Source organism: Mustela nivalis (genome assembly GCF_964662115.1).
Source record: "Mustela nivalis genome assembly, chromosome: 19".
Classification (NCBI taxonomy): Eukaryota; Metazoa; Chordata; class Mammalia; order Carnivora; family Mustelidae; genus Mustela; species Mustela nivalis.
Window position 1 is genome coordinate 3,357,692 of NC_139038.1, and position 18,196 is coordinate 3,375,887.

Below are 18,196 nucleotides of genomic sequence, written 5' to 3' on the forward strand. Positions count from 1 at the left end.
TATTCCCGGTGCCGGCAGAGTGCGTGGCACTTGGAGGACACGCAGTATATATTGACTGGATGTTGACTTACAGACACAATCTTCTGTGGCTGCTGCTGGTTGTAATAGATCAGTTCCAGCATCTGGCTCACAGTCAGTCCCAAATCAGTGCTTCCAGTCTGTGGTCAGAAAATGTGTCCTTCGTGTGGCAAAGGAGGGACCCAGCCTGTACCGTCTGGTAAGTAGGCTGCAGGAGGGTTGTGTGGGGGGAGTGTTGGTTTCCCTGGCCTGGAAGTGGCAGATCCCACTGGTGCCCATGTGCCCGTGATCAGAGCGGAGGCCATGACCACTCCAGCGGAGGGCCATGTGTCCAGGAAGAAGAGGAAAGGCTCTGGAGGGCACTTAGCCAGTCTCAGCACCGTTCAGTCTGGGCAGCAAACTGCACCCCGTGGGCCCAGTCCTGCCAGACTCTTGTTTGTATAAATAAAGTTTTATGGGAATACAGCCACGCCCATTTATTTACGTGGTCTCTGTGGCTGCTTAGTTGAGACGGACTGTGTGGCCTGGAAACCTAACTTACTTAGTGTCTGGCCCTTTATAGAAACGATGTGTGCCCCCAACCCGTGCTCTAACTCATACACTTTACTCCCTGCTGATGATGCCTTTTAGTGGGGTTAATCCCCACCTTTATCTTATAGTTTTCTTTGTATGGAGCTTCTATGTTTTTTAATATGTTATGGTCAATTTCAGACGTTCTATATATTTGTCTTGGGGATGGTCAATATTGAATGGGATCTTTTTTCTTATTTTCTAAAGGGTTAGTGTTTCCATGTAGGAAAGGTGGGGCGTGTGTGTGTGTGTGTGTGTGTGTGTGTGTGTGTGTTTCTTCTCTCCTTTTTTTGGTATGGGCTTTATAATACCAATTTAGTTTAAAAATTTTACACTTTGAAAACATTTCAAGCTTCCAAAAAAGTTGCCAGACTCGTTCAGACTAGTTCAAATAACTCCTGTCCTCTGCCGTGATTCACGCATTTTTAACATTCTGCCATATTCGCTTTACTCCTTCCCTGCATGCGTACATGCTACGTAAGAGTCGGTTAAACGTGCTGTACCCCCTTTTCCCTTCCTACTACGGTCTGTTTTTCCTTAGGATAAGGGTATTTTCCATAACCACAGCCTGGTAACGGAGTTGAGGAAACCGGACCTCACTGTGGTGCTGCTCTCTGACCCACCGCCCCGGGGACCAGGGCCATCACCTGCCCTGGGGGCGTCCTTGCAGCGTCCGGCAGGCATCCTGTCCAGCGTGGAGCTCTGTGGTCTCCTTATTCTGGGACAGTTCCTTGGCCTTGCTCTGTATTGACCTTGACATTTAAAAAAACAGAGCAGGACAGCTGTTTTATCAGATGCCTCTGGAATGAGATTGGTCTGATGAGAGAGTTCTGCTGGGCTGCTGAGATGGGGGGGTGGGGACCTGGGGCTGGAATGTGGGGCGGGAGGGCGCCCACCCTCCTGTGGCATCTCTCGGAGGCGCAGCAGCTGCCCTTCCCGGCAGAGTTCACGGGAATCGCTTGCTTTAGGTATTGGCGGTAGCTTCTCCACCCGATGGTTACTGTTTTTCTTTTTGTAGTTAATAAGTAATTTTTGCCATTCAGTGCCGGAATAAAATATTTATTTTGTATCCAGTCACAGCTACCATTTCCCCAGCAGACTTTTCATCCACACATGATGATTTTGTCTCTTTCTTCGAATTTTTTTTTTTTAATCTCATTCCTTGTTGTCTTGTTGAACTTGCTAGAATGTCCAGATACCACGGAATAAATCCCTGGTGGTGGGCTCCGCTCTTGCTCCCAGCCCTACAAGGAAGGCTTTCATGTCCGAGTCAGTGCAGCTTTGCTGCTCAGAAGCCCCTTTGGCCCACAGGACAAACCTCCCCAAGGTTTGTCCTGTGGGCCGCACGCCCCCAGTGATCCCAGGCAGGGCACGTAGTTGGCACTTTGTAAATTGGTGACAGAATGAATAAAGACGCCAACAGAAGAGCTCTGAATGCAGAAACAGCCTGGCAGGAGGCAGTGATCAGAAGTGATAGAAGCTTAGCGTTTAACAGGTGTGCGTTGTGGGGCGCCTGGGCAGCTCAGTAGGTGAGGCATCTGATGTGTGATTTCAGCTGAGGTCGGGATCCCAGACTCCTGGGATCCAGTCCTGCTTTTGGTCTGTGCTTAGTGGGGAGCCTGCTTTAGGTTCTCTCTCTCTCCCTGTCCCTCCCCACCCTTGCTCATACGCACTCTTTCTCTAAAATAAATCAATAAATCCTTTTAAAAATTAAATTTAAAAAATAATAAGAGGCCTGTCATCACCCCCCTAGCTGGGTGCCCTTGGGCAGGTGCCCTGACCTCAAGCTCCCCTTTCCTCATCTGTGAAATGGGCACACTGCCCACCTGCTGGGTATTTATGAGAACTGAAGGTGGCGTGCCAGAGCGCTGGCTTGGCGGGTGGTGCACGGGTGCCCTCTCCACAAGCCCACATCATCACCGTTGCTGCCATCCATCATCGTGACCGTCTGTGCGGTGTCTGGGTGGCAAAAGTGGCCGGGAGGCCGTACCCCGGTCTGGAGCCAATCCCGGTGGAGTAGCCTGGTTCCCACTTCCAGCAGAGGCGCCGGTCACTGACAGGGTGTCGCTGAGGACGGCTGCAGAACGGGCTTGGGCAGCCAGGGTCCCTCCTAGCTTCTGAGAGGTGTGAGCCGAGCAGATTTATCGGGAGTTTCTCTGAGCTGCTTGCCCAGAGGGTGGGGATGTGAAAAGATGAACTCGGGCTTTCTCTTGTATCGGTTTGAGTCACCTTCGTGGGGCTCAGACCCCAGCTCACACAGGACGCTGAGAGGGAGGCTGGCCTCCTCCCATTGGCCTCCATTGGCTTGCTCCACCCTGTGGCTGTCCACAAAGAAGCATCGAGAATGGGATGGATGGCAGATGTGGTTTCGCGATCGGTCTGTCCGTCCAGGTGTTTGACGGTACAGACAAGTACAGAAGATGATCCAGCGCGTGCTCGGGGCCCATGGAGAATGGACCCTCGTTCACATTTCGCCATGTACTCTCAGTGCAGAAGCAGCATGTCAAGGTGACCTTGCCACGGTGTCTCTGTCCCTTCTCTAGAGGCACAGAGCCCCCGTTCTCTTCTCAGTGCCTGGTGCAGAGCCGGCCCTCTGTCTCAGTCGTCAGGGTGGGGGCGTTGCAAGTCTCCTTGTCGTGCCGTGTGCACTTCTCCAGAAGACGGCTTCAGAGGTGACACCGCGAGACACCGGCCTGCGCCTGTGTCTCCATGGCTCAGGTACCGGACCCCCGTGCTTCCCGGCTCTGCAGCCTGCCTCCTGCCTCTCCGTCGCCCCCTTCTTCCCCGGCTTCCTCGTAGCCCCTCTAGCGCTCCCACGTGTGCGCCAGCCTGCCGGGGGCCCCTCCGTGTCTCAGCCGGAGCATCTAGGCCTGCTCTGCTCCTACCCGGTCTGGGGAGACTCCCAGGTGCGTTCCCAGGCTCGTCTCCCCTGGGCCTCACCCTGTGCGGTGCCCACCCCCAGTATCCCCATGTGGAAACTAAATGGAGTTGGGAAGATGGCCCCCCGCGCCCCCCCCACACCCCCATGCCCAAGTGGCTCCTAAGGCCTTCGATGTTCCTTTCGCTGCAAGTGGGTGCTCCCTGTGCATTCGGTGCCGTGGGAGCTGGAAAAGCAGATGGAGTAGGACAGACTCGCTCCTCGCCTCTGTGAATCGGGGGGACGTCATAATCACAGAGAGGAGCATGTGGTGTCATTTCTGCCGGTGCAAGGAGCAAACCAGAGGACATGTTCTTCAGGTGGATGGGAGGACTGTTCCGGGGAAATGCTGTTTTCAGATCTAAACTGCGAGCAGGAGCTCCTGATGGGGACTTTCCTGGGAGTGGCACCCACAGGTGCGGTGGCTTGAAGCGACAGGGGGAAGACCCTCTGATAGGGAAATCCAGAAATTGAGGTGACCCCAAGGGCCCCCGGGAAGGTTTGAAGGAGAGGAGTGCTAAGCCCAGCAGGGCCCCCTGGGAGATCACATTCAGGCACAGGGACCAGAGTGCTGACCATGGCCCTGGGGAGAGGTCTGTAGAGTCTGCAGCACTCAGTGATGGGCTGGCTCTGAGGGCGTGGGAGACGTGTGTGTGTGTGTGTGTGTGTGTGTGTGTGTGTGTGTGTGTGTGTGTGTGTACAACTCCCCAAAGCCCCTGAGGGATGCCTGCTCTCCCGGGCCTGGGGTCCTCACCTCACACAGCGCTTTCCAGCCGTGCCTAGACTCGTGCAGGAGGAAAAAGAATGTGCGCGAGATGTATGGAGCCCATAGACAAGGGCGGGTTTTAACACCTGAACGCTGGGGACAGAACAGCATTAAGAATGATTGTTTCTATGTGTCAAAGATAGAAACTTCCGTAAGGAAAGCTCATGAGCTGACAGGAGTCCCCCAGGCAGGGGCTTTTGCTCCCCGAGAATCAGAGCGCTGCCCAGACAGGCGGGAAGGCCCTTTCGGACCCTGGAGACGTTTTCAGCTCATCTTTCCAGGAACGAGGAATGAAAGTACCGTTGCAGCCATGGTTTCATCTGGTGGTTGGAGCGGGGAGCAGCAGGTGGTAGTCGCGTGGGTTGTGCCTGGGAGCTGAGCCCTGCTTGTGTCTGTGAGTACGGAAAACCTCCCCGTGGAGGGAAAAGGTGTGTGTGTGTGTGTGCTTGTGGCTGTTTTGGGAGCATCTGTCTCCGTGTTTGGGATATGTGTTTGGAGGCTGCTCGCTCCATAGAAGACCGTGGGGCTAAATTCCTCCGACCGCTGGCTGTGTGGGGTCAGACCCTGCCCCTGTAGGCTTGGTGGCAGCGCAGGAAACAGGAAGCGTCTTGGCTCAAAGGATCCTGAGTCCTTTGTGAGTGATAGGGACCCCAGCTTGGAGATCGATGAGCCGAGGTGCAGACCGCCGCAGAGGGGTCCAGGTGTCACGGCAGAGGCTAGCATTGGGGACCCAGGTTAGCAGCTCTCCCACACACGCCATGGTCTGCACTTGCTGCCGCTTTGCCAGGCCTGTGGGAGGCGGTGGGGTGGCCAGACCCCCGCCCCCCCCCCGACTGGCACTGGAGAGAGCGTGCGTGCTTGTTGCCCTGGCCCACCGCCTCCCCTTACCTGCAGGCCCCGGGGGCACAAGGTGAGCTCTGCCACCCGTCTCCCTGCCGACCCCATTCACACCCAGGAGACCTGGGCCTTGGCTCCAGATGGAGCCCAAAGAATGGATCTCCCGGCTGCTGGGAGCCCTGTGCATGCCAGGGCTGTCCGTGGCCCTGGTCATTGTCTGCCGAGAGAGACAGGCGACCCAGCCACTGGGGCGAGAGGATGTGAGCTCCAAAGGCCTGGAGGCTGGAGCCACGTGGACGGTGTCCCTCGGGGGCTCTCTGAGGGGGACTGCAGGCAGCCCAGTGACAGGCAACAGCAGGTGGGACAGAGCCAGACGGGCCTGACAGGACTGCAGGGAGGAGCGAGGGGCTGTTCCTGGCTGTGTCCCTGTGTGCGGGGGCCCGTGGACTCCTGCAGGTATGCCCTGGGCAGGGGCTCGCAGCGGGAGGGGTGCTTCCCTCTAACACACAAGACCGACGTCCCCTTCTCTCTCTGGGCCAGGGTGTCGGACTGTCCCAGGATCCGCCCGGCTCCACCTGGGGGCGAGCAGAACGGCTTCTCTTCCGCCTGTTTCATGTACTGTCCCTTCCTGTAAGATCCTTCCTAATACTTTGATTTACGAACTTGCGTCAGCCCAAGAATTTAATTTTTCTAAAGTAGATTTTTTTTTTTTCCCACTGAGATTTGAGATGGGGCCTCACTGGGCAGCTTTAACTGAGCGGGGGTGGGAGCACAGACTGAGCCCCCCAGTGGGCTGCCTGCCACCCCAGGCCCAGAAGCCGCCCCCCCACCCACGGCAGCCCCACCCCCCCCTTGAACACTCCCTCCCCCGCCCCAGCACCCCCTTTCCCTCTCCTCTCTGGACTGGCCTCCTTTTAGCCCTCTTGCCTGTCCGAACGTCCACGGCTCCTTAACGTCCGTTTTGGTGCAGGCCCAGGACTTCTCAGCAGCCGGGCCCTGCAGTGTCCCTGCTGCCTGCCTGCTGTCCCGCCAGCACGTCCTCAGCCCTCGCCGTCCCCTGCCTGGAGCTCTGTCCAGCTTCCTCCGTGACGTCGTTCCAGTGTCACTTCCTCAGGCCCAGTTGGGGCACTTGTTGTTTGCAGGCTCTGCATTTTTTCAAGGTGTTAGTGCTGTTTGTAACTGTGTATTTTCTAGACTTAGTGCTCTCCTCCCCTCCCCTCTTCCTGCCTGGTTAATCTGGAAGGTCCGGGAAGGTGAGAACCACGCATGGAAGCGTTTCTGGTGTGGCCTGTGAGGTTGATCTGGGCCTCTTTCCTGTTGGGTGTGTGGTGGCAGAGGAGAGCGTGAGTGTCCCCCCTCCCGCCTTCCAGGACCCACAGGTGACATGGCTGTTTGAATAGTCCCTCCCTCCCTGTGCATGTGCGGTCAGCATCCCTGGGACACCCGGTTCCCGCACCGCCTTCAGGAGCCTCCGCAAGCACGGCAAACCCTAGCAGCATGGTCAGCCCATGTTCGGAGATGGTTAATCCTTCGAGTTTCTGGTCTTCTGATTCCCCCTCTAACCTCTAAGGGACTGAGCGGTAACTCTGACACGTGGAGATTTGATGCACGCATTCATTCATACCTCTTTTTCTCATCAGTAATTTTGTCCATTTTTTATTACAACTCTGCCTTCGTCTTTAACTAGTTCAGAACGGTAATCTCATTTTGTTCACGGTCACCGACGAGGCCAGGGAGGTTAAGATGTGTTTTTAATAAATTAACTTTAAAAATGTGTGAAAATTTCAAAGTCAGTAACTTTCCACAGGAGCAGATGATTATCTCTTCAGAGAATTCCTCTGTCCAAAATGCCTTCTGTTCTGGAGGATTCCAGACTGCTAATAAATTAGCAGAAAGCTCAAAGTCTTTTGTTCTGCAGTGTATTTAGGAGTTTATCCTATAAGCCTGCGTTCTGTAATTCTTAAAAGTCAAAAATTTTTGGTCATTTCTTTTTTTTAAGATTTTATTTATTTATTTGACAGACAGAGATCACAAGCAGGCAGAGAAGCAGGCAGAGAGAGAGGAAGAAGCAGGCTCCCCGATGAACAGAGAGCCCAATGCGGGGCTCGATCCCAGGACCCTGAGATCATGGCCTGAGCCGAAGGCAGAGGCTTAACCCACTGAGTTACCCAGATGCCCCAATTTTTGGTCATTTCTAACAGCCAGTTTTTAAAAGAAAGCCCCAGACAGTGCTCAGTAGCTTCTGTGCTCTGTGTTTCCTTTACTATTTGAGACTTCTCGCTATTCTGTCTGCGGTCCACACTTACAGAAACTTGGGAAAACATGGAAATGTAGAAAGGAGAAAAGCCCTGCCCAGCTGCTTGCTGCGGGGACCCTCGCTAACACAACATCATGTCTTTTCCTTGTGTGTGCTTCCTTTTTAAAGGAAGGCATTTTGCTGAAACTGCATATTTGCAATTTCACAACCACTGATGATCTGAGTCCCTCTGGTCCGGACTATAAGGTGCCCTTTTTTTATTTTTTATTTATTTTTTATTTTTTATTGTTATTATTTTTTAATTTATTCATTTGACAAACAGAGATCACAAGTAGGCAGAGAGGTAGGCAGAGAGAGAGGGAGAGGGAAGCAGGCTCCCTGCTGAGCTGAGAGCCCGATGTGGGACTCGATCCCAGGACCCCGAGATCACGACCGGAGCCGAAGGCAGCAGTTTAACCCACTGAGCCACTCAGGCGCCCCAAGGTGCCCTTTTTTTAAATGTTAATGTCTGTTTAACCGAACTGCTCTGCCCCACTAAGCTGGGAGTCCTCTGCTAGCCCTCTCACCACTGGGCTTCGTGCTGAAGTTTCCTCAGGGGGAGGCCCCAGCTTGCAGAGGCCTGGCAGGCAGCTCCTGGCACCTGGCCCTGCTTTCTGTGATTCCCCCTTATCAGGAAGGAACCTCTCCACCCGTCCTTGGCAGACAGCACCAGATAAGGCTCGGCTCGTGGTAACCAAATCCAAAATAGGATTGCTAGTTTTTTCTGAATTGTTTTCAGGGTGGGAAAACTTAGAAGAGGTCCCGGTGCACCAGGTTACAGACCTCTCATGGGAGAGCCGTGTTTGCAGGGTGAGCGAGGGCCTGGGTCCTCTGCCATAAGTGCCAGCTGGGTCCCCTGGGGCTCCGGGGCAGGGTTGGTCCTTTCTTCGTCTACATGGGCAGCTCCCTCTCCAGAGGCTACAGACACTTGCCACTTTTCTTTCAACACTTTGGATTTGCAGGGTCTTCAAATGAATTTATTGAAAGTGAGCAAATAACACCGGTTCGTGAAAAACTCTCCCCCTAGAATTAACTCAGCTGCTTTTGCCTGGGCTCAAGTCCATTGCACTCTGGAGAAACGCCGACTACAGCCTGCGAGTCTCCTGCCTTCGCCGGATCCGGGACGAGATGCTATGGCATGCCTGCCTGGTGGCCGGCGGGAGGGAGAGAGATGCTTCTCCCTTCTGCCCATTTTCCGTGCCGCTGGGAGTGCCGATGTGTGCCACGGAGATGCAGGAGGGAAGAGCGCCTGGGAATGTCGGGGCTGGCTGCGGGAGAAGGGTCTGCTCCGTTTTTATTTCAGAGCAAACCGAGCTGATGAATAGGCAGTCGGGGATTCGGGGATGTGGCTGAGTGTGCGATTTACATAACAATTAAACTAGTTCAGTAGGCCGCCCCTGCTGCCTCCGAAACCAGGCCTCTCTCCACGCGAGAGTCTTGGGCGGTATTAATCTGCTTTATGACCCGCTTTCCCCAGATGGCTCGTTTCTTCTCCCCAGCACTAAGTATGCACGGAGACCGGGGTCTTTGGGAGCGGGCCCCTGGTTCCATGGCACCCGTGGCCTGTTCTCTGTCCCCGGCCCAGGCCATCCGGCGAAGATGGGGGGGTGGGCTGGCTGGTCGCCCCATCTTTCCCATGTGTACAGCCCCCAAGAGCCACACGGTCCTGCCTGGCCTCCGTGTGTGAAAGCGTGTCTCGCCCTCCACCCTCGGGTTTTCCTACATTTTCCCGATTCTGAGTCAGCGCGGAGGAGGACGCAGGTCCGGCACAGGCCTTGACTCCCCATGAGCCCGGAAGGAGGCACGGTTTCCCCTCCGTGGCCAGACACAGGGTTGGACCAGCAGGGCCGCGCTCTTGGAAGGGCCTGCGTCCTGAGCCAGATAAAGGCCTTTTCACTTTCTGCCTGGTGCTGATGCTGTCCGCTGTGTTTGCTTCTGGGCTCGATCCAGGATGACAGTGAGGTCTCTCCAGCGAGTCCCGTCATTTCGTAAACATCGTTTGGTTGCCAGCGATGATCCGGCTTCACTCGGGAAAACCGGATGTGCTTCTAGACTCTCTGATCCAGCGTCTGCCTTACCAACGGCTGCTAATTTGGGGGAGATTAGCCCGAGGGTAACTTGGAGAATATCTCAGGAGAAGACTCTGCTCCCTTAGGAAAGGGACAGTCGCTTCGAATCTCACTTGACCTTAAACTATCTAAAGTTTCTCGGTTTAGTATGGGATTTTATGTGCCAGAATAAGGACAAAGGTGTATAGGGTAAAATAAACTGGTGTCATAAAAATGTAACAATTTGCCCCCGACAATAAGCTTCAGCTTCTTTTGTGTGACCCGGGAAAGAGTTTTCTCCGAACGTTTCTGTGGTGAAGCCACAGCAGCCTGGGCCCGCAGACGGTGGGGTACAGACGGTGGGGCGCAGGTGTCTGTGAGCCTCAAGCCCCGTCCCTGTGTCCCCAGTGCCTCCTCCATGCGTGGCCTCGAATGCCATGTCCGCTCCTATCTCCCGGCCTCGCATGCCTCTCCTCCTCCAGTTTTGTTTACGGGGCCGGGCTGAGGCCCTTCTCTGTGGCTGCTCTCGCCCCCGCTCGTCGCTCATATGCAGCATCTCTCCCCTGGCCGTGTTTATTCGCCTCCCTGACTCGGTCACAGGCCCCACAAAGGACTATTTTTCTTCTCAGGGCCCGTGGGGAGAGGGGTGCTTCATAAGCACCTACTAACTCTCGGTGGCTGAGTCACCGGCTACAGGGTGCACGGTGGCCTGGACCGTCGCTGGCCAGGCTGCGGTGACTCACACTGCCGGCCGGTGACCCGGTGAGTGCTGCCCTCTCTTCTGCTGTGGGCCTCACCGCCACACTCGGGTCTTGTCAACCGACTCAGACCTTGCCCCAGAGCTCAGACTATTTCCTGCGCACACGGACAGGTCTTCCCGGCATGGAGACGTGGTGGCTAGGTCTGTGGCAGGCACGTGTGGTCACCTGGCACTGAAAGGGGGCTTTTCAGAATATAACTTCAGTAAAACATGGACTGATTCTGCCATGTGAGGTTTCATTCACACAATAATACACTCAGATCGTGCTGTTGCACGTAAATGCCATGCTGATGGCGCCTGGCTCAAGTGGCCGGGCGCTGCCCGTGTGTCCGTCGCCACTCAGTGGCAGCTTCCTTTCCAGGAAGTGCGCAGACCCGTGCCTGGCACCGTGGGTCAGGTCTGACGTTCCAGGAGAGAACACGAGGCAGGAGGAAGTGGTCCTGTAAGCTTTGATCATCCAGTGCAAAGCTGACTCATCGGCAGCATCAATGGTTCCCACTCTTGAAATTTTTCTTGAAATTCGGTTTCTTTGCCTTTGCATCTGAGGAGGTAAAAGGTCAAGGCTTACACAGAGGCTGTCATTGACTGCTTCGATGATTCGATGGCCTGGGACAAGTGACTCATCCCCCCAGGCCCCGGTGTCCTCCTCTGTAAGGCAGAGCCGACCCACTTCCTTCCTGGGCTGACGGAAGCCTCGCAAAGGCCTGGATGAGGGAGTGTGTGGCCTTAGGATCTGCGCACACTTGACCCACATGCCTGGGCTCCAGCCACAGTGGCCTCCGTCTGTGTTTTAATTCACAACCTAATGCGGGAAGCAGACGGGGGATTTATGTACGGAACTGTTCTAGACTGGTGTCTTTCCTGCTAGTTCTTCTTTCTACAGAGGCGTGTGTCCATCGGCGTCATGTCCGGAGCCGCCGTCCAGTGTTGTTCTGGCCGTTGGGTGCTCGGGACACCGGGCCGCCAGTCCGAGACTTGAGACGGTCTCTGAGCCACTAAGGGCTCACAGGGCACCGAGAACCTGGCAGGTGGCGAAGCTGGGACAGATCCCTCCTCTCTGACCCTTGGTCGGCGTTGCTTTTGGCATGGAAAGAGGTATTTCTGCATGGCGCTGTGCCCGAGACAGAGTTTACCGTGGCTCGGTTTGGGCTGCGGTGTGCTGGTGTTTGTGTGGCGGGTCCCTCCGGCAGCACAGGCGTGGTGCGTTCCTGCTGCAGGGAGCTTCTGCGGAGGGCAGCCTCCGGGCGCACAGCGGTAAAGGCCACGTGCTCGTGCGTGAAACCGTGTCTGCCAGAGGTGAGGCTGGGTAACGGACACCGCCGACGATGGTTTCTCAGCGGCTGGAACGGAAGGAAGAGTGGTAGGCAGGCCCTGCTGCTGATGGGAGCAGAGCTCATTCCCGGCGGGAGGGGCTGCCGCAGGGAACAGCCACCCTGTCCTCAGGATGCTGGCCCAGAAACGGTTGCCGACCCAGCACTCACATTCCTTTGGAGAAAACTGGTCTGGGGGCATCCACAGCCACACAGCCTGCTGTGAGGGCTGGTTCAGCAGTGGCCCCAGAGGATGACGTGGTTTTGGCAGAAGCAGCCAGCAGTCACTCTAGCGAGACCGCCGATCTGGATGTTTGAGGAGGAGGGACCTAGGGTAAAGGAGGATGCGTTGCTCCTAGTGGACCTCAGACGTGCTGGCCAGTGGAGAGAGTGGGGAACGTTGGAAGTTTTCGGAGGAGGCACATGTGTGGTCAGCAGCACGGTGAGGAGTGCCAGTCGGCAGCAGCCCACCAGGGGGTCGGATTGAGGTGGCCACGAGCCTGTGGGAGAGCAGTGATGATGATGATGGTGGTAACTGCTCTTAGTCCTGGGCCCGTGGCCTGTGCACAGGCCTGAGCGGATTACCCAGGCTGACCAGTCATTCTCGCCGTAGTCCCATGTGGCAGGCGAAGTACCATCACAGAGTCCCTCCCTGGGGGCACATAGCCGACCAGGCCAGGCCCCACATGTGGCCGTCAGGAAGGGAACGTTCAGATGTGCCCTCCATGAAAGAGCGCGGTAGCCTCGGGGAGAAGCAGGACAGAGCCTCAAGTTGGCCGGGAGTGCAGCTGGGCTGGTCTTGACAGGAGCTCAGCCTCTTGGACTGGGGCAGGGCCTCCGGGCACTGGGAGACGTGCATTTGGAGGGAGGCAGGCGGGCAGGGCTAGAGCCGGGTGGTGTGCGGAGGATGGCCGGCCATTGGGGTGCCTCGGGAGTCCTTTCTTATGAGGACATCCAAAACCAGGCATTCGCGTGCTTGACCTGTCAGGGAGCCCCTGCCAGCTCTGCCACGCCTGCTGGAGACCCTAGACGTGGAGGCGTGGTGAGCACCATGGCCTGGGGTCGACGCTGTGGATGGTCCTGGCTAATCCGACTGAGGATGGCCGCTCCCCTGAAGACGGGAGTGTACTCCTCCAAGTCTTCCCCGGCGCCTTCCACCTTGCAGGATGGTCACTGCAGACCGGGGGACGCTGTGCTCACTCCTGTTTGTCCATCTTTGGGGGGGAGGGGCGCTCCTAACAGGTGGGCGAGCCCCCTTGTTGGGCCTCCCATGCTTCCTCGGAAGGGGCACTGGGAGCTGACAGAGTCCGACCACTGCCCTCTGAAGTCTAGATTTATTCCCTCACCTTGAAAACGGCCACACGGTGTCTTCAGTTTCCGTGTCCCAGCTCTCTGGCTTCTCGCTTTACCCCTCGGGCTTCCTGTCCTCTTCCTTGCGCATCTGGTCCTCAGGGAGGCGACGCTTAGTTCTGCTGATACTTTGGGGTGTGCTCAGAGCCACTTACGACGAGACGCTGCTCAGACAGCCGGCGTGAGAATTACTGACCAAGCAGGTGCGGTGTGGACGGAGGGCTTGGGAGGGGAAGGAGGAGTCAGAGTTCTCTGTTCTGTGTATTTCCAGTTGACAAGACAGGACGTTTATTTTTAAATTGTGCTCAGAGCTCTGTGACTTCTGCAGAACTCTGAGCAAGATTTCATTTTAAAATTATGGTAAGAAAGGGCATAACGGTCAGTACTTCTGAGGGCCTGTCCCTGGTCCCTGTCCGTCTGTGAGCTGCACAGATTTGTGGACAGTTACCTTGGTTCAGGTAGTTGATCCAAGCGGGTTTGTGACTTAACAAAAAGTCTCTTCCTGTCCTGCTGTTTTGCTAGTTACTTAGTTTCTAAGTTGTCAGCTAAGTTATTAACTGTTCTCTAGCTCACTGTATAAGCTTAAAGTAGTGAAAAGTGGTTCTCTCGTGTGATTTTTTTCAGCACGGTTCTGTGCCAGGTCCTGAGCTAGGTCCCGGGCTTGGCAGAGGTCGGGGCTCCTGCCTTCACCGAGCTTGGTGTAGTGGAAAAGTTAGGTGGGCAAGAACCAGACCGTGCAGCCACGGGGCCGCTCACTCCTGGAGGGCCCATGGGGGTCAGCTCCCAAACCAGATTCGGAGAGCCGCCGTCTGTTTGCTTTCTCTCGCAACTTGGAGCTGTTCCTAAAGTCCCTGGTTCCGAACACTGCAAAAGCACTTGCTTTGCGGCTGGCAGGGTTTGTCACTGCCACACAGATGGACGAGGACAGAGGTGAGACCCTCTCCTCTTGTTAACCTCGTGGAGTTTAAGGGGGCAAACCTCCCTTCACCTTCGCAGTCTGCTAGACACAGCCCAGGTGCGAGATGAGATCCAGGTCTCACGTTTGTGTCCAAATCGGGCGCTCTTTTGCTTGTTTCACTTTTAGAAAACACATTTTATAAATTTTGATTTTAATGTTTTCTGAAGAGGCGACATGTTCCCACAGTTCAAAATTCCAAAGGTCTGCCGTTCACAGTCTCTGCTCTGTCTTCCCGGCTTCCCTTCCAGATAATTCGGCTCTGCTTCCTCGTGCAGCAAGCCTGTGAGATTAAGTGTCCTCTCTGCACTGACCTCTATTTCTCCAAAGAGAGCCCCGATTAGCATAATGTTTTCACGCACATTCTCAGAGAGCATGTGTGCACCTAGAGGTGTGCAAGACTGTCACACCACCCTGCCCCTTCCCGCCCCAGCCACAGACCCAAACCCACAGCAACAGAAATCAGGCTTCACGTGGAGGCGAAAAGGTAGCTTTTCTGGGCAGCTGTGTTTCTTGATTTTGTCTAATACAGAAAATACTCAAAAGGCTTCTAGATGAAATTGTGTTAGAGCACGTGGGTGACTCATTTCAAGGAGCAAGCGTAATTAATGGCTTCCGTTTGCTGGAGGAGCATGTCTCCGAGTGACACTGTCGGCGTCAGGCTGAGCGGGACTCGGAGCCCAGGCCCTGGCGAGACGGTCTGCACACCCCACTCTGCCCGGCCGTCTTCTTCTCCAGCGGACGGGCTGGGCCATGGGCCTTCTGGCTGGTGGCAGAGACGGGGATGCCTAACCTATGAGAAACTCTCTGTATATCAACATTTCAGCTTTTGACTTGAGCAGAGCCAAGTTTGGAATGAATGAATAGGATATTTGGAAATACTCTGGTGTTGTGAAATACGAAACTTTGCAAGTTCTTTGTTTTCCTCTGTAACTGACTGATAGGAGCCGGGTCTGGCTGAGAGGCTTTGTGGGGCATCTGGGGAAGTCATGTGCCCTTGGACAGCCCACAACCAGCCTCTCCCCACCGAAGGAGGGCTCATGCCCACAGCTGGTTCTTGGAAATAAAGAAATGGAAGCAAAAACAAGCCTGTCTACAGGCTAGGAGTTGCTACACTTGAACATAGACCTCACCACCTGGAATCTGTCCTAGGAGGACCAGCAAAACAGGGTTGCCTCTCTTGAGTATCTGTGGGAGCCGTGTTCTGTGTCTGAGGGCACTTCCGACATTTCCCAGGGGTACCCGGGCCATGGCTGTCCACATCATAAGAATGCATGGACGCAGGCCAGGTCAGTCTGCCTGGAGGGAAAGAAACAGGAGCACTCATGTGTCCCTGCGGCCATGGTGCCTGTTAGGCGGGCTCAGGTTGGGCACATGTGTGGGAAAGGCCTACCGTGCAGGTGGACCCTGTCCCCGGCAGCTGTGAGCAGAGCACCAGACCCCACTTTACAGAGTCAGAGCTGGCTTACGAAGAGGAGGCATCACAGTGTTGGTGTGTTTTAATTTTACGATAATTTTATTTTAAGCTGATGGCTTGGTTTTTCTTTCTCTTTTCCTTTTTTTTTTTTTTAAATCAGAGTTACAATTGGTTGTCAGTTTGTGTCTGGTTTTTGAGGTGACGCAGCTCCCTGGGTGAAGGGGAGGTATGTGCTCTGTGGGGCACATGCGCCAGGACCAGGCCACACTGCACCTGCCCCTGACTCCCCCCACCACCACCCCCTGCCATGTCGCTGGGCACCTGTTCCTTCATTGGTAGCAGGAAGAGTGGGAGCTGTATTCCTGAGTCCTGTTGATTCTGAAATGTTAACTGCATTGGTCTGGTCTTAGCTTTGGTGCACCTGCCCACGCTCCCTTGTGGAGTCACTGGTACCTTCCCAGAGGTGAGGAGCCGGCCTCGAGTCGGTAAGGCTTTTCCGTTCTGCCTTCCAGCTGTGCTGAGGGCTGTTGGGTTGTTTTCTGTCGTAGAAGTGGAAGACCACTAAACACCCTTACCTTCTCTCCTCCCCTTCCTGATAAATGCGCACTGACAACTGTTTTGTGTGGATGAACTGGCCGCCGGCTTTCTTATCCCCTACATGGTACTTCCATTTTGAAATAAAGGAGCGTGGACGCCCCCTGCATGGGTGGGGGCGGGGCCTGCTGCCATCAGTGTGACTTTCCCCAGGAGTCCCAGCTCCCCCGCACACTTCTTACGTTGAGGTCCTTGTAGATTCACAGGAAGCTGTGACTCTGTTCGGAGAGGTCTGCCGTGTGCTCACCACTTGCTGCTGCCCGTTAGATCTTGTGGTCGTGGGACGGGGTCAGAGCCAGGAAGTTGCCATGCGTGCTTATGTCATGTGACCCCACAGTGGGATCTGTGGAACCCCCCAGTTACCCCCAGACACGTGACCATCCCGGCAGAGCATAGTCCTCCCTGGTGCCGCCCCACCCCCTACCCTCTGCCACACCTAGCCCACGCCCCGGGCCCTGGCAGCCACGTCTGTTCTCCGGCTCTGTCACCTGTCATCTGGGGTTCGGCTCTTTGATATCAGGCACCACATCACACCCTCTGTGCAGGTGTGGCCTGCCCCAGCGGTGCTTGGCTTCGGCAGCCAGGTGACTGGGCCCACCGAGCAGCCTCCTCCACCCACAGAGGGACGTCTGCCTGGCCCGGTTTGGGGGCTGTTACCCACAGAGCTGCTGTGGACAGTGGAGTTCAGGTTTCACGTGGATGGGAGCTTCATTTCACAGGGAGAAAGCCCAGGAGCATAGCTGCGAAGTTGAACCGTGGGCATGTGTTCGGGTGAAGACACTGCCAGCTACCATCCGTGAGCGTCTCCGCCACGGGAGGCCACCTGGGAGTGGGAGCACTGGTTCTAGCTGTGGCCCTTCAGCCAGAGTGGTATCAGACAGCCTTTGTGTTCCCGACAGCCAGGGATGGCGTTCCCCTCCTGCGTCTCCGCCGTCTGGGGACCCTTTCACCGACGTGTCTGCTTGTGCTTTCCTGTCTGCATTCTACCCAAGTGGTTTGGGTTCTGCTGCTGGTTTTTCAGAGCTGTTGGCATCTCGGTGTGAGCCTCTGCCCGGCCCATGGTGGCAGGTCCCTCGGCCAGCCTGAAGCCCTTGGTCCTCTGACCAACATGCACCACTAGTTTTAATGGTGGTGAAGCCTAGTTTGTTATTTTGTCTCTTTTACAGACCACGCGTTTGATGTTGTCTCTAAGAACTCTGCACCAAGCTCTAGCTCCCAAAATTGTTTTGAAATTTGAATTTCTCCCCCCATAGAGAATGCACCGTTTCATGCTGGCTGCTTCCAAGATATGAAGAAAAGGTCTTGGGTGTTCAGAAGGTCGGTGTGGGTTTCTTTGCGTTTATCCTGCTTAAGATTCATCTGTGTTCTTGAATCTGTGGCTTACCTCTTGTGCCAGATTTGGGGAACTTTGAGCCATTCTTCGAATGTTCCCTGTCCCCTTCCGTGTGCTGGTCTCCGTCTGGGGCTTGGGCAACATGGATGTTCGATCTTTTGTTGGAAGTCCCTTGTGTCCTCTTTATTTCTGTCCCCTGCCTCCGCGTAATTGCTTGCCAGAGTTTCCACGGTGGCTGCTCTTCAGCCCTTGTCATGTGACCCTGACATCACCGTCATCCCGCGTTGGTGTCTGTTGGTACTTGTTCTCATTTCATTTGAGACTGTCTCATTCTTGGTAGGGCAGGTCATTTTTTATCGGAACCCGGACGTTCGGGGTGTCGTGTTGAAAACGTCGGATTTTACTTAAATCCTTTGTTTCCTGAGTCCATCTCTGATCCCACTCTGGTGGGTGAAGTGGGCGTGTCCCTCGTTCTTCTTCCCACGTGCCCCCATGGGCCCTGCGGTGTGCCCGGTGCACACACATCGTTCCCACCCCAGGTCAGCTTGCCTCTCACTCTCTGCACGGCTTGTTGTCCCCAAGTCCTCAGGGGAATGACCTGTTCCCTAGATGCTCCCTCAGTGGGGACGGCCTGGGTCCCTGGCCTCGGTGCACGTGGCGGTGGCATGTTTTGCAGGGGCTCTTCTCCATGGTGGGTCTCTGGCTGCCTCTCAGACCTCAGCAGCACAAGGCCTGTGTGTCTCCGGCCCCGCTCTCTGTGTGCAGAGCAGTGTCGTCTCAGTCACCTGGCTCAGTGTCCTTTCTCCCCGGTGGCAGATGACTCCTTCGAATCAGACAGATGCCGGGTAGACTCTGGCAAACTGTTAGCACATCTTCACGTCCAGGTGGGTCTCCTTGTCCTTTGGTGGAGTTTTACAGTGTTCCTTCTTGGTGTACCTCTGTGGCTTGCTTGTTCGTAGGTGGGCTCGTTCTCACTGTCGCTGCTGGAGCCTTCCAGGTAATTCACTCTCTGCCACGAGCCTCCA

General features: G+C 55.4%; 1 protein-coding gene and 2 long non-coding RNA genes across 3 annotated transcripts in view; all 3 read left to right on the top strand.

Moving 5' to 3' along the window:
• The window catches only part of FOXK1 (forkhead box K1), a 63,015-nt gene that overhangs the window by 9,711 nt on the left and 35,108 nt on the right, over nucleotides 1-18,196 (top strand). The window lies entirely within an intron of this gene.
• On the top strand, nucleotides 1,695-6,152 carry LOC309854027. The gene is made up of 3 exons (XR_014306073.1): nucleotides 1,695-4,665; nucleotides 5,649-5,723; nucleotides 6,079-6,152. It is a non-coding gene; the product is annotated as an uncharacterized lncRNA (long non-coding RNA).
• On the top strand, nucleotides 7,089-9,706 carry LOC309854028. Its single transcript, XR_014306074.1, has 2 exons — nucleotides 7,089-7,611; nucleotides 7,849-9,706. It is a non-coding gene; the product is annotated as an uncharacterized lncRNA (long non-coding RNA).